The following is a 14,893-nucleotide window of genomic DNA, read 5'->3' on the forward strand; positions in this document are numbered from 1 at the left end:
CAGAGCTCGTGAATGGCATAAGAAGGTTCAATGGAATCTCTATGGTCTCTAGATGAGTCTCAGATTCCTTTGGTTCCTCAGAGGGAAACTCCTTATTGATCACTGGACGTCCCAGGAGGTCTTCTTCACTGGGATTCAGGTCCTCCTCCTCTTTTGTGGTTTCGGCCATGATGGTCATTTCAATGGCCTTGCACTCTCCTTTTGGATTATCTTCTGTATTGCTTGGGAGAGTACTAGGAGGAGTTTCAATGACCCTTTTACTCAGCTGGCCCACTTGTGCTTCCAGATTTCTAATGGAAGACCTTGTCTCATTCATGAAACTCAGAGTGGCCTTAGATAGATCAGAGACTAAATTTGCTAAGTTAGATGGATTCTGCTCAGAATTCTCTGTCTGTTGCTGAGTGGATGATGGAAAAGGTTTACCATTACCAAACCCGTTTCTTCCACCATTATTAAAGCCTTGTTGAGGCTTTTATTGATCCTTCCATGAGAGATTTGGGTGATTTCTCCATGAGGGGTTATAGGTGTTTCCATAGGGTTCACCCATGTAATTTACCTCTGCTATTGCAGGGTTCTCAGGATCATAAGCTTCTTCCTCAGAAGATGCCTCTTGAGTACTGTTGGATGCAGCTTGCATTCCATTCAGACTCTGAGAAATCATATTGACTTGCTGAGTCAATATTTTATTCTGAGCCAATATGGCATTCAGAGTATCAATTTCAAGAATCCCCTTCTTCTGAGGCGTCCCATTACTCACAGGATTCCTCTCAGAAGTGTACATGAACTGTTTATTAGCAACCATGTCAATGAGTTCTTGAGCTTCTGCAGGCGTTTTCTTTAAGTGAATGGATCCACCTACAGAAGTATCCAATGACATCTTAGCTAATTCAGACAGATCATCATAGAATATATCCAGGATGGTCCATTATGAAAGCATGTCAGAAGGACACTTTTTAGTCAGTTGCTTATATCTCTCCCAAGCTTCATAGAGGGATTCACCTTCTTTCTGTCTGAAGGTTTGAACATCCACTCTAAGCTTACTAAGCTTTTGAGGAGGAAATAACTTGGCTAAGAAAGCTGTGACCAGCTTATCCCAAGAGTTCAGGCTATCTTTAGGTTGAGAGTCCAACCATACTCTAGCTCTGTCTCTTACAGCAAACGGGAAAAGCATAAGCCTGTAGACCTCGGGGTCAACCCCATTGGTCTTAACAGTATCACATATTTGCAAGAACTCAGTTAAGAACTGAAAAGGATCTTCAGATGGAAGTCCATGAAACTTGCAGTTCTGTTGCATCAGAGAAACTAATTGAGGTTTCAGCTCAAAATTGTTTGCTCCAATGGCAGGAATGGAGATGCTTCTTCCATGTAAATTGGAATTAGGTGCAGTAAAGTCACCAAGCATCCTCCTTGCATTATTATTATTTTCGGCTGCCATCTCCTCTTCCTGTTCGAAAATTCTTGTAAGGTTGTCTCTGGATTGTTGTATTTTAGTTTCTCTTAATTTCCTCTTCAGAGTCCTTTCAGGTTCTGGATCAGCTTCAACAAGAATGCCATTTTCCTTGTCCCTGCTCATATGAAAGAGAAGAGAACAAGAAAAGAAGAAGAATCCTCTATGTTACAGTAAAGAGGTTCCTTATTGTTAGTAGAAGAAGAAAGGGAATAAGAGTGAAGAAGAATGGATAATCCAAACACAAGGGTGAGGATAGGAGCAGAGATATGAGAAGAAGAGAAGTGTTAGTAAGTAATTAAATAAATAGAAGAAGATGAGAGACAGAAATTTTCGAAAATAATTTTTGAAAAGGAGTTGATGATTTTCGAAAATTAAAGGGGTAATAAAATTAAAATTAAAATTTAAAACAATTAATTAATTAAAAGGAATATTTGAAAAAGAGAGAGGTATTTTCGAAAATTAGAGAGGGAAGAGTAGTTAGGTAGTTTTGAAAAAGATAAGAAACAAACAAAAAGTCAATTAGTTAGTTGAGAAAGATTTGAAAATCAATTTTGAAAAGATAGGAAGATAAGAAGTTAGAAAAGATATTTTAAAATCAAATTTTTGAAAAAGATATGATTTAAAAAGATACGATAGAAATATATAATTAAAATTAGTTTTGAAAAAGATTTGAATTTTAAAATCAAAATTAATGACTTGACTCACAAGTAATCACAAGATATGATTCTAGAACTTAAAGTTTGAATCTTTCTTAACAAGCAAGTAACAAACTTGAAATTTTTGAATCAAAACATTAATTGTTGATAATATTTTCGAAAATTATGAGATAAAATTAAGAAAAAGATTTTTGAAAAATATTTTTAAAATTTTCGAAAATAAATAAGAAAAATGAAAAATATTTGATTTTTGAAAAAGATTTTGAAAAAGATAAGATTTTCAAATTGAAAATTTGATTTGACTCATAAGAAACAACTTGATTTTAAAACTTTTTGAAAAAGTCAACTCAAATTTTTGAATTTGATGAGAAGAAAAAGGGAAAGATATTTTTTTGATTTTTGAATTTTTAATTATGAGAGAGAAAAACATAAAAAATGACTCACAACATGAAAATTTTGAATTAAAACACATGATGCATGCAAGAACACTATGAATGTCAAGATGAACACCAAGAACACTTTGAATGTCAAGATGAACATCAAGAACTTATTTTTGAAAGATTTTCAAGAGAAGAAAACATGCAAGACACCAAACTTAGAAATCTTTAATGCTTGGATTCTAACAAATGAAAAATGCATATGAAAAACAAGAAAAGACACAAAACAAGAAAATTTAAAGATCAAATAAGAAGACTTACCAAGAACAACTTGAAGATCATGAAGAACACTATGAATGCATGTTTTTTTTCGAAAATTAAATAAATTTTTTAGAAAAATGCAATTGACACCAAACTTAAAAATTGACTCAAGACCCAAACAAGAAACACAAAAATATTTTTTTGAATTTTTTGATTTTATGAATTTTTTTGTTATTTTTTGAAATTTATTTGAAAAAGAAAAATAAGGATTTCAAAATTTTTAATATGAATTCCAGGAATCTTGTACTCTTAATCTAAAGCTTCAGTCCAGGAATTAGACATGGCTCACTAGCCAGCCAAGCTTTCATTGAAAGCTCCGGTCCAAAACACTAGACATGACCAATGGCCAGCCGAGCTTTAGTATGCTATTACATGCATTGAAGTGATTAGTTGACTCCTCAGTCCAAAAGAATTTAGACATGGCTTTACAGCCAGCCAGGCTTCAACATGCTTCATGAAACTCTAGAATTCATTCTTAAAAATTCTGAAGAAAAATATATTTTTTAAAATATTTTTTTTTTATTTTTTCGAAGATAGGAATAATAAAAACAAAAAGGTTAAAATTAAAATAAATTTACCTAATCTGAGCAACAAGATGAACCGTCAGTTGTCCAAGCTCGAACAATCCCCGGCAACGGCGCCAAAAACTTGGTGTGCGAAATCGTGATCATTCCATTCCTTGGTAACGGTGGTAACGGCGCTAAAAACTCAATACGCACGTTCATGATCTTATATCTGTTTCACAACTTCGTACAACTAACCAGCAAGTGCACTGGGTCGTCCAAGTAATAAACCTTACGTGAGTAAGGGTTGATCCCACGGAGATTGTCGGCTTGAAGCAAGCTATAGTCACCTTGTAAATCTCAGTCAGGCGGATTCAAATAGTTTTATAAAGTGATAAATAAAAGATAAATAAAATATAACTAGGATAGGGATACTTATGTAATTCATTGGTGAAAATTTCAGATAAGCGTATAGAGATGCTTTCGTTCCTCTGATCTCTGCTTTCCTGCTGTCTTCATCCAATCAATCCTACTCCTTTCTATGGCAAGCTTTATGTAGGGCATCACCGTTGTCAATGGCTACATCCCATCCTCTCTGTGAAAAAGGTTCAAATGCTCTGTCACGGCACGGCTAATCATCTGTCGGTTCTCGATCATACTGGAATAGGATCCATTGATCCTTTTGCGTCTGTCACTACGCCCAGCACTCGCGAGTTTTAAGCTCGTCACAGCCATCCCTTCCCAGATCCTACTCGGAATACCACAAACAAGGTTTAGACTTTCTGGATCTCAGGAATGGCCATCCATGGGTTCTAACTTATACCACGAAGACACTAATAACTTGGACTCGGTCCCCTGTATTAGATATCCAAGAGATATCCATTCAATCGAAGGTAGAACGGAAGTGGTTGTCAGGCACGCGTTCATAAGTTGAGAATGATGATGACTGTCACGATCATCACATCCATCATATTGAAGTACGAATGAATATCTTAGAAGCGGAATAAGTTGAATTGAATAGAAAACAGTTGTACTTTGCATTATTCTTTGAGGAACAGCAGAGCTCCACACCTTAATCTATGGTGTGTAGAAACTCTACCGTTGAAAAATACATAAGTGAAAGGTTCAGGCATGGCCGAATGGCCAGCCCTCATGATCTAAGAACTAAACGTCCCAAGATGTAAATACAATAGTAAAAAGTCCTATTTATACTAAACTAGCTACTAGGGTTTACAGAAGTAAGTAATTGATGCATAAATCCACTTCTGGGGCCCACTTGGTGTGTGCTTGGGCTGAGCTTGAATTTTACACGTGGAGAGGTCATTCTTGGAGTTGAACGCCAGTTTGTAACGTGTTTTTGGCGTTGAACTCCACTTTGCAACTTGTTTCTGGCGCTGGACGCCAGACTGCAGCATGAAACTGGCGTTGAACGCCAGTTTACGTCATCAATCCTTATTCAAAGTATGGACTATTATATATTTCTGAAAAGCCCTAGATGTCTACTTTTCAACGCATTTGGAAGCGCGCCATTTGGAGTTCTGTAGCTCCAGAATCCACTTTGAGTGCAGGGAGGTCAGAATCTAACAGCATCTGCAGTCCTTCTTCAACCTCTGAATCTGATTTTTGCTCAAGTCCCTCAATTTCAGCCAGAAAATACTTGAAATTACAGAAAAATACAAAAACTCATAGTAAAGTCCAGAAATGTGAATTTAACATAAAAACTAATAAAAACATCCCTAAAAGTAACTAGATCCTACTAAAAATATACTAAAAATAATGCCAAAAAGCGTATAAATTATCCGCTCATCAGTGCAAATGGGCCAACTAAGCAAGAAAATACCTGAGAGGTCTGCAAGTATATTTCCAGGTGATACAGTGGTGAACCCAAGAGAAGATTGCAAGGTTATTCAATTAAGAAGTGGTAAAACAGCTGGCTCTGAGACAAAGGCCAATGAAGAGCTAGTTGAAAAGGAAACTCCAGAGGAGAATAATGAAGAAGTGGAGCGCGCCGCTCCAAAACGTGCAGACAACCCGTTCCCTGAATCTCTTGACACTTATCCTACATTGCCAAAGGCTCCGGAATACAAGTCAAAAATGCCATATCCTCAGAGGCTTCAGAAGGCTTCCAAAGAAAAGCAATTCTCTAAATTTTTAGATGTCTTCAAGAAGCTAAAGATCAACATTCCTTTTGCAGAGGCTCTTGAGCAAATGCCGCTTTATGCTAAATTTATGAAAGAATTGTTGACTAACAAGAGGAATTGGAAGGAGCAAGAAACTGTGGTGTTAACCAATGAATGCAGTGCTATTATTCAACATAAACTTCTTGGGAAAATGCAGGATCCAGGGAGCTTTGTGATTCCTTACACCATTGGAGATGTCTCCATTCAGAGAGCTTTATGTGATCTTGGAGCTAGCATCAATTTCATCCCACTTTCAGTGATGAAAAAGCTTCAAATTGAGGAGGTAAAACCCACTCGTATTTCTCTTCAACTTGCTGATCTTTCTATTAAATTACATGTGGGTGTTGTTGAGGATTTACTTGTGAAAGTAGGACCATTTATTTTTTCTGCTAATTTTGTTATATTAGACATGGAAGAGGATGTAAAATCCTCTATTATTCTTGGTAGATCCTTTTTAGCTACAGGAAGAGCTCTGATTGATATGCAAAAGGGTGAATTAACCCTGAGGGTAAATGAAGAACAGATGGTCCTTAATGTTTTTGAAGCTCTCAAGCACCCTAATGATTCTAAAGGGTGTATGAGAATTGATGTTGTTGAACCACTTGTTCAAGAAGTATTGGAAGCTGAGGCACTTGATGATATTCTGGATCCTATTTCTGAGTATGAATTAGTTGAAGTTGATGATTCACCACCCCAGAAGACTATGGTTCACACACTTAAAGTAGAGGAGGAAGCCCCCAAACTTGAGCTCAAACATTTACCTCCTTCTCTGAAATATGTGTTCTTGGGTGAAAGTGATTCATATCCAGTGATTATTAGCTCTTTCCTGAAGCCTGAAGAGGAAGAGGCGCTTATTTCAGTGCTCAGGAGCCATAAAACAGCTCTTGGGTGAACCATTAGTGACTTGAAGGGGATTAGTCCAACCAAGTGTATGCACAAGATTCTCCTTGAAGATAATGCTAAACCAGTTGTGCAACCACAAAGGAGACTCAATCCAACTATGAAAGAGGTGGTCCAAAAAGAGGTAATAAAATTATGGGAAGCAGGTATTATTTACCCTATTTCTGACAGTCCTTGGGTAAGTCCTGTGCAGGTAGTTCCCAAGAAAGGAGGGATGACAGTGATCAAGAATGAACAGAATGAGCTTATTCCTACAAGAACAGTCACATGTTGGAGAATGTGTATAGACTACGGGAGGCTCAACACTGCTACAAGGAAAGATCACTTTCCCCTGCCTTTCATTGATCAGATGCTTGAGAGGTTAGCTGGTCATGCTTTTTATTATTTTCTAGATGGATATTCTGGATATAATCAAATTGCAGTAGACCCTCAAGATCAAGAGAAGACAGCATTCACATGTCCCTTTGGAGTATTTGCCTACAGAAGAATGCCTTTTGGACTTTGTAATGCTCTAGTGACTTTTCAGAGGTGTATGCTTTAAATTTTTTCTGATATGGTTGAAAAGTTCATTGAGGTATTTATGGATGATTTTTCTATTTTTGGTAATTCTTTTGAATCATGTCTTAAGCATTTATCTCTTGTCTTGAAACGATGCCAAGAATAAAACCTTGTTTTAAATTGGAAAAAATGTCATTTTATAGTTACAGAAGGTATTGTTCTTGGACACTGGCTTTCAAGTAAGGGGATTGAGGTTGACAGAGCAAAGGTGGAGGTAATTGAAAAATTACCACCACCAACTAATGTTAAGGCAGTAAGGAGTTTCTTGGGTCATGCAGGATTTTATAGAAGATTTATAAAGGATTTTTCTAAAATTACTAAACTATTAAGCAACCTGTTGGTTGTTGATGTTCCTTTTGTTTTTAATGCTGAATGTCTGCATGCTTTTGAAACTATGAAAGAAAACCTTACCTCTGCTCACATCATAGCTCCCCTTAACTGGGATTTACCATTTGAATTAATGTGTGATGCTAGTGACTTTGCTATAGGAGCTGTTTTAGGATAGAGACATGGTAAGCTTGTACATGTCATTTACTATGCTAGCCGTGTGTTAAATGATGCCCAAAAGAATTACACAACTACAGAAAAAGAGTTATTAGCTATTGTGTATGCTGTTGATAAGTTTAGGTCCTATTTAATTAGTTCTAAGGTTATTGTTTATACTGATCATGCTGCTTTGAAGTACCTTCTAACCAAACAGGATTCTAAACCAAGATTAATCAGATGGGTGTTGCTCCTTCAGGAGTTTGATATTGAGATAAAAGACAGGAAAAGGGTCAGAAAATCAAGTGGCTGACCATCTCTCCAGAATTGAGCCCGAAGTAGGAGTACAACCACCCACAGCTGTGACTGAGACGTTTCCGGATGAGCAATTGTTCCTCATTCAGCAGGCTCCATTGTTTGCAGATATTGCAAATTATAAGGCCATGAACTTTATCCCAAGGGAGTACAGTAGGCAACAAGTAAAGAAGCTATTGACTGATGCAAAGTACTACATTTGGGAGGAAACGTACCTTTTTAAAAGGTGTTCAGATGGTATCATCCGGAGATGTGTCCCAGAAGAAGAAACACAGCAGATTCTTTGGCATTGTCATGGTTCTGATTATGGAGGCCACTTTTGTGGTGAAAGGACAGCTACAAAGATCCTTCAGAGCGGGTTTTACTGGTCGACTCTCTTCAGGGACTCAAGAGCATTTGTGAAGCACTGTGACAGATGTGAAAAAGCCACGAATCTCCCTGCTAACCATGACATGCCACAGTAAGGGATTCTTGAGGTTGAGTTGTTTGATGTGTGGGGTATTGATTTCATGGGACCTTTCCCACCCTCACATTCAAACAACTATATTCTAGTGGCAGTTGATTATGTGTCCAAGTGGGTGGAAGCTGTGGCTCTACCCACTAATGATGCCAAGGTGGTAATGAGCTTTCTTCAGAGATATATCTTTAGCCGGTTTGGTGTCCCAAGGACACTCATTAGTGATGGAGGAAGTCATTTCTGTAACAGATAGCTGGACTCTCTTCTGCAGAGATATGGAGTCCGTCATGAAGTGGCAACCCCCTATCACCCTCAAACAAGTGGACAGGTTGAAGTTTCCAACAGGGAACTCAAGAGGATTCTCGAGAAGACCGTCAGTATTTCAAGGAAGGACTGATCTAGGAAGCTTGATGATGCTCTCTGGGCATACCGGACCGCATATAAGACTCCCATTGGCATGTCCCCTTATCAGTTGGTCTATGGCAAAGCCTGTCACATGCCAGTTGAGCTGGAGCATAAAGCTTACTGGGCAATCAGGTATCTGAATCTTGATTCAGAAGCTTCAGGAATTAAGCGAATGCTTCATTTGAATGAGCTTGATGAATTCAGATATTTAGCCTTTGAGAATACCAAGCTCTATAAGGAGAGAACCAAGTTATTGCATGACAAGAAGATTGCCACCAGAGTCTTTGAGCCAGGACAGAGAGTGCTTCTATATAATTCAAGGCTCAAACTCTTTCCTGGGAAGCTGAAATCCCGGTGGTCAGGACCGTTTGTGGTTACCAGAGTTTCACCATATGGTCATGTGGAAATACAAGAAGAAAATTCTAACAGAAAATTTACAGTGAATGGCCAGAGGTTGAAGCACTATCTTGGAGGCAAGATTGATCGCCAGAGGTCCGCTCATCTGCTGAATTAGCAGAACTGACCGTCAAGCTAATGACGTTAAAGAAGCCCTTGTCGGAAGGTAACCCGATAATTTCGTATCCTTAGTTATTTTTCATAGTAGTAGTTTTCTTACTTATTTGATTTTTATTGAGTTTTCACTGTTTTTCTGATCATGCAGCTATTTTATAACAAGAACTGAACGCTTCAGGCGACATATAAAAAAAATGAGCACACGATGCGTAAGCGTCGCTGACGCGTACGCGTCATACGTGTGTGCGTGAAAAATAAAAGTGAACAGAGAGTTGAGCAGGAGTGGCACTGGAAGTATTATTTGCACACAAACAAGCCCACGCATACGCGTACCTCACGCGTACGCGTCATTTGCGCTTTTAGCCACCCACGCGTGAGCGTCCCTGACGCGTACGCGTGACCCTGAAAATCAGCGTCAATGAGTGTTTATGCAGAGAGTTGTGATGGCTTGGGGCTGGAAGTGTGCTAGAGGCACAAACTTGATCACGTGTACACGTCCCTGAAGTGTGCGCATCCTTTCCATAAATGGCCATCCACGCGTGCGCGTGCATGACGCGCAAGCGTCATATGAAAATTTTGGTTCCCAGGCCACGCGAACAGAGAGTTGTGCGTGCGCGCGGCCACCTTCGCGTGATTCGCACAAACCAAGGGCACGCGTACGCGTGCCAGACGATATTAAGTGTTAGTGAATGGTATATCAATTGTTTGTTAACTTTCTCTACTTTCCCTAAACTTTCTCTACTTGGGATATTTTTTCTTGATAGGGATAAAATTTTACTCATAACATCCGTTTATGGTGTGCTGAAGTGAAACCTTTCTGTTGTGGTCCATTGGTTATACTTTTTTTGTTTGGAAATTAGAGAACTAACTTCTTTTGGTCTAGTAGATATAAGATTAAAAGCAAATCCCTCTACTGTCTTGGCTACTTGAATATTAGAACACACTCTTTTGCTAACCTTACAATAGTGAGTAGTTTACTAGTTTGTTGCAGTTGCTGTAGTTTGTGATTATGTTTTATAAATTGTTTACTCAATATACTTGATGACCTAGTCAGAGCCAACTGTTTTGCAGAGTTGCAGAGTTGTCAAAGTCTTTTCACTTGCATATTGTTTTGTTTTGTAGAAAATGGTGAAAAGATAATTAATTAAACAAAAAAGTGTAGTGGAAATGAAAAATCAAGCATGTCTTACCAAAATATGAGAGGTGAATATAGCTCACATCTTCTTATATTGTGAGAAAATCATTTGCCTTCTTTGTCTGACAGATATGAAGAAAGGGTTAGTTCTCATTGTACCAAATGTTGTATTACTTATAAATTTATGATGTACAACGAAATATCAACTTATATTTTATTTACTGATTTAATTAATAATTGCATTTAGAACACCCTTTTTATATTGAAAAATCATAATTTTCAGGATATAAATTAACAAAATCCTTCTTTTTCTTGCTCTTTACTTTGTTTGTCACCCAGATGGGACCATAGTAACCAATAAGACGGGTGCAAAAATAAACTTTGGGATCCCGGAATACAAGGTAAGGATCAATTTTGGGAGCTCTTAACTTGTTTACAACTTCATCAAAACTTGGCGTACATCAATTGGAATCATAGAGAACATTGGAAGTCCAAGCATTGGTAGAAGTATAAAGATAAATTCAAGTATACACCTACATGACAAGAGCTCACCAAAATGTCCAACTTAAAGACTTTAAATAAAAGTGCTAGGTGGGAGACACCCCATTATTGTAACATCTTCTAATTTTCTCTTTTGTAAATAGTTGGTTAATAATTTGAATCTCCTTTTTAGATACATTTGTTAGGTTTAATTAATAGATTAGTTTGTTTAATAATATTTGGTATTGATTTGGTAACTTTTTAGGTGTTTGGAATGCTTAATTTGGTGCAAAAGTTTGAAAAAATAAAGCTCAATTCATGTGTATGCATATATGGTGCGCACTCATCCTTCTCGCAAAAACCCCATGTAAGCATACGCATCCCTTGTTTGTATGCACCACCCCCAAGTTTTCACCAATTCATGCGTACGCATGGGAGATGCGTACGCACAATACCCCTTGAGAACCAAAATTGTATGTAAGCATGGAGTATGCATACACATCACACGATTTGCAAAATTGAACTCATACGTACTATGCGTACGCATCACCTTTTATTCGCACAAAAAGGGGTGCGAAGCCCTAATTTGCACAAACCCTTTCTTCCCTTTCTCTTCGTTCTTCTTCTCGATGCCATCAACCACCATCACTACACCTCCCTCCATCTTGTTCCTCCATTGTCGCCAACGACAACACCGCCGCAGGCCACCTCTCTCCTTTTCCTTCTTCTTATTTCCCTCCCTCTTCTTCCACACTACCACGACATCCCTCTTCTCTCTACCCGCCTCTACTTGCCACCGCTGCATCATCGCCTCATCCTTCTTCCGACGAGTTTATTGCCGCTGGCGCCACCTCCCGCGGTTGTCACAACGCAACTGCCACCCCCTTCCCTCTGCTCTATTTCTTTTAATTTCTGTTCAATTTAAGTAATCTTGGTTAGTTAGTTTGATTTTAGTTATTAGTTTAGTTAGTTTAGCTGTTGTTAGTTGATTCTAGGTTGTTAGGTTAGGATAACTTAGTTACTTTAAACCATTAGGTTCTAATTGTTGCTGAAAATTGTTTGGATTGACCTAAATTAGTGGATAGGTTGCTGGAAGAGTTTGGTTAATTGTTTCATTATATGAATTGCTACATTGTTGATGCTTATGGCTGTTGGAATTATTGTTCATAATGGATAATTACTGTTTTGCTTAATTTGTTGTTAGGATTGATGAGATTGTTTGATCATGTTAATCCACAATGTTATATCTAATTTTGCTGCAATATGCTTGCTGAATTAACTGGATTATGCTTGAGCATTACTGATTTTGCATTACGTACTGATAATTGGAATTGTAATATGTTGGATTGCTTGACTGAATTGATATGAATTGCTGTCGAAATACTGATGTCCCTGTTGAACCTTTGAATTGGTGTTACAATGTCCTTATTATTGCTAATCTGGGTTTCTTATACTTTGCATGCCATATGTTTGTCACCATGTCTCAAAATTATTTTTATTGAATGAATTTTGGTCAATTTCTTGCTTCAATGCTTGTTTCCTCATGTTTTACCTATTGCAAAGAAGTGACTGTGTTCACACTTCTAATTGAACAAAATTTGCGCATTTTGTATGGTTGAGGTATTTTACCTAATATGACAAGATTGACAAAATTTACCTACGTACCCCTTATGATCAACTTTGTTTATGCTTAATCGGTTTTGGGTTACATTAGGCATAAACTCTAGTTCTTTTTATATCAATCTTATAATATTAGTGTTTGAAAGCATTAACGTTTGAACATGCTTTGTTTTAAAGTTTTTCTTGTTTGATTCATCATCAATTGCTTGTGCTTATGCCTATACGTATTGCTTGGGTTTTGAATTGCATGTTGTAGCTACCATGTGATTTAATACCGTCTTTCTTGTTTAGGCATTCAGTTGAGATTACTACTTCTCTATTCCTGCGTAATGATATTTATAATCTTGCCTTATTGCCTTGTGATTACATTTCTCATACCCACTTCTCTTGTTCTTTCATAGGATGATTGACAAAAAGGGAAAGAAAAAGGGCACAGGGCCGAGTAAGAGGGGAAAAACCTGACAAACCACTGAACCAGCAGACGAGCCACAATCTGAGAGGACCATCAGTAGGAGAGACCAGACTACTCAGAGAACACCTCCTATTGATCCATCTAAGTTCTCCAACCTCTACTCAAAGCTTAAGTTCTCCGAATTTCAAAGAGGAGCCTCCATGTTGAGCGAAAGCTTCGATCCCTGCTGAGGTGAGAAAGTTCATTGATGATCGGATTGATCAGCGGGGATGGGTATTTATGGATAGGGAACTGGTGGAGGTGAACGCATCTTTGGTTCGTGAATTCTACCCCAACTATTACACGGGAGCCCTCGATGCAGTTTACCTGAGAGGCAAGCAGATTTTAGTGATTGATGAAGTCCTCGAGGAGATCTTCCACATCCCACCTAAGCTTGAAGGCAAGGATGATTATGAGAGGGCGGTGGAGGATCAACTCATGCTGAAATTTAATTGGGACAAGGTCATAGAGGTGATAGCCCATTTGGGTAGCATATGGATTTATGGTACTTAGAAATCGGGCCCCAAATTTATTACCATTAAGTACCTAACTATTGAGGCCCGGCTATGGCATTAGATTCTCTCTAACTATGTGATGCTGAGTACCCATGATACTGATATCACAGCAGATATGACGGTTTTCATCTAGTGTATTTTGGAGGATAAACAGTTGTACCTTCCAAGACTCATCAGGAAGTACATAGGGCGAGCTCACATCATTAGCAACCTTGCCTTCCCTTTCTTGATTACTCAGTTGGGTTTGAGGGCCAAGGTTGTTTGGGAGGATGCTGATGAGAGACGTACAGTCGCCAGAAGGAAGAAAATCATACCTCATGGCGATTGGTGAAAATCTCAGCCATCCACTAGATGCAGAGGGCGCAGCTAGGCATCCACTTCTAAGGTTGGCACCTCAGCACCACCAGCACCACAGGCAGCACCACCACCACCACCACTACCATAATCACAATCGATTCATCATCTTGTCCATAGACTCTTTAAGAAGATAGCCCACTTGGAGCGTCACTCCAAGAAACGCTATGAGAACATCAAGCGTCAGAAACAAGACTAAGACCTGATGATTGAAGAGCTGGACACCCCTTTAGAGAAGAGCGGAGATGAGGATCCACCAGCTGAAGGTGGAGATAAGGAGGAGGACTCCTTCCATTCCATGTAGTACGGAGGAGCGTGTATATTTTTAAGCGTGGGGAGGTCGAGCGATCAGATCTGCTGTTGGGTGACAAATGTTTTTCCTTCCAAACACTTCTATTTTTAATTTTTGTTATGCTTTTTGGTTATTTGCTAGTATTTTAATACTTGGAGTACGTATTAGTTTATTGCACTTTTTATTTTAGTTTGTACATAACTTAGATACTTATTCTAGTTTTACATATTTTCCTTTCTTTAATACGGTTTGTATATATATCCTTAGCTTTTGGTTGTAATTGGATAATGTGATAATTGGACCTAGTATACTTTTCTATATGCATATGACGATTTGGATTGATAGGGAATAAGAAAAGAACTTAGGATTTTTACTTTTCATCCAACCACATTATACTTATACATATAATAAGGTTAGTCATAATAATTAATTTTCAAGACAATTTTTTATATAGGACATCGCATTAATTTGAGTTAAAATTTTTCATTGAACTTACTTGAAAATTAATTGTGGAACATAGATGAGAGCTAGAACACACAACCAAGTGAGATTTGAGCTTTAATGTGTGATTGCATCATGTTAATCACTATTTTCATTCTTGTGTGTTATTCTCTTTCTATGATTGTAATATTTAATTTGTTTAATTCTTTATGTCCAATATTTGATGTATGAATGCATTTACATGATTGAGGCCATTATTTTATTTGAGCTCACTCACTGAAATTGCCTCGCTCTTTTATCTACCTTTGTTCACCAACTTTGAGCTTTTTTAATCCCCTTTTATTCTTACTTTTAGCACATCATTACCTCCAAGTGAAAAATAATAAATGTCCTTAATTTAGATTTTTGATTAGCTTAGGCTAGTGAGAGTGTACATAATCTAAGTGTGAGAAAATTTAAAAAACATCGGTAGAAGAAAAATGGGTAT

General features: G+C 37.9%; 1 non-coding gene across 1 annotated transcript; it reads left to right on the plus strand.

Moving 5' to 3' along the window:
- The first annotated feature begins 931 nt into the window (after positions 1-931).
- On the plus strand, positions 932-1,039 carry LOC148566866 (small nucleolar RNA R71). The gene has a single exon (XR_015882198.1). It is a non-coding gene; the product is annotated as a small nucleolar RNA R71 (small nucleolar RNA).
- The last annotated feature ends 13,854 nt before the right edge of the window (positions 1,040-14,893 follow it).

This window comes from Arachis ipaensis, chromosome B4 (assembly GCF_059453495.1).
Source record: "Arachis ipaensis isolate K30076 ecotype BB chromosome B4, ASM5945349v1, whole genome shotgun sequence".
Classification (NCBI taxonomy): Eukaryota; Viridiplantae; Streptophyta; class Magnoliopsida; order Fabales; family Fabaceae; genus Arachis; species Arachis ipaensis.